The following is a 1,712-nucleotide window of genomic DNA, read 5'->3' as shown; positions in this document are numbered from 1 at the left end:
ATATAGAAAATTAGAGAAATAATAAATAAGTAATTATATGCCTATATGCAAATGAAAACCCAACATTATGTTTGAATTTTTTTGTATTAATGATTTGTGCTCCCTATTATGTTTGCACTTCTGATATGAAAATGTTATTTTCGGTTTTGAAAATCCTTGCAAAGGTCATAGATATTAATATTGGCTGTCTTACAAACGTAATTATGAGTCATCCGCTCCAAAAATGCAATAATTACTTAGTAAATTAACGAAAAATTTAAAATGTAGCACATAAAAGATTTATTTATTTTTCAATTAATTTTTTCGCTAGTTAAGATAATATAACATTACACTAGTTAAGATAAGATTAATTAGATAAGGTAATGGTGTTTAGTCAAAAAGTGCTCAAAACCCTTATGACAAAGAACAATTTGTATTTTAGTAATGACAAAAATTAATCACGATACGACGCCTAAAACTAATACAACTATTTACAACCCCCCCAAAAGTGCATGGCATCAATCTGCCTTCAGCCCTTCGCTATTTCTGGTATGAATTCAAGCGTAAGGTCCACTCTCACTCTCCACTGGAACTAAAACATTTTCTCAATCAATAATGTGACCACTGAACGCGTTCGTCAGCGCTCCGCGATTGGCCGTTCGGACCCGCGGCCAGCCAGGAAGGGACGATGGAGAGGCGAGAAGGTTGCTTCGGGATACGGAAAACCGACCGATCACCCTCCCTCGAAGGGATGAATTATGCATACCCTGCTTGCCCCATGTCGAACCCGGCCGGCGACGCAGGGTAAATTTACTCGTACGTACGAATACTAAGCGACGAAAGTGATAGTAGAGTTGAGTTACTATTATGAGTAGTGACTACTCGTGCTTTTTTAAATGTCGCTCGTTAAGTGTACTACTTACTATTTTCATGATAATTGATATTTGTTTTTTGAATCAGAAAATCGGTTCATCCGCGCTCTCGTAATCGTCGACAAAATATTGTATCCGCACGTACATACCCACACACATATACATATCTACATACATACACGCATGTATATCTACATACATACACACTGTTGGACATCGCCGGATAAATGTTTTTAAATATTTTTATTAAGTAAATAATTATAGCATTTTGTAAAATACTATTAAAGTTGAATCATTCATTTCTGGATAAATAATATCTAATTGGGATAGAGAAGCTAGGGCCTCATTGTAACAGGCGTAAGTAGTAACAAGCGTTTTTCAATATGATTTCGAACAATATTAAAAATTTGTTTGTCTTAATTGGTCATGTAAACCGTCTTGTAAAATGACGGTTCTGCGTAATATTGTCATAGTTACTGTCCCGCAGACCGATGTAATATACAGAACTGTGCAGGTCAGCCATTTTTCACTGTTATATAAAGTTGTGCTTTCATAAAATTTAGGTTTGCATTACTATTTTTGCATTACAAAGCATTTTCATAATTTGCTGCATCGATTACTCAAAAACAAATAATCCGATCACTATCAAATTTTTTTACATGTTCTATATATAGTTCTCCGTAAAATGAACTATCTATATTTTGATCGGATTAAAAATCGAATTTTGGCAGTCCAAAATCTACCAAAATTTTGGGTAAAATCCGACTTTTTTTAAAAAAACGCCGTCATTTTGTCAATTTTTGATTTTTTTTATTGTAGTTCATTTTACAGACAATATTATCTAGTTTAACGAGATTTTGT

The sequence above is a fragment of the Ctenocephalides felis genome, unplaced genomic scaffold (assembly GCF_003426905.1).
Source record: "Ctenocephalides felis isolate EL2017-DRISC unplaced genomic scaffold, ASM342690v1 CF-g0.4_SCAFFOLD_03571, whole genome shotgun sequence".
Lineage (NCBI taxonomy): Eukaryota > Metazoa > Arthropoda > Insecta > Siphonaptera > Pulicidae > Ctenocephalides > Ctenocephalides felis.
Note: the sequence above shows the minus strand (reverse complement) of the source record.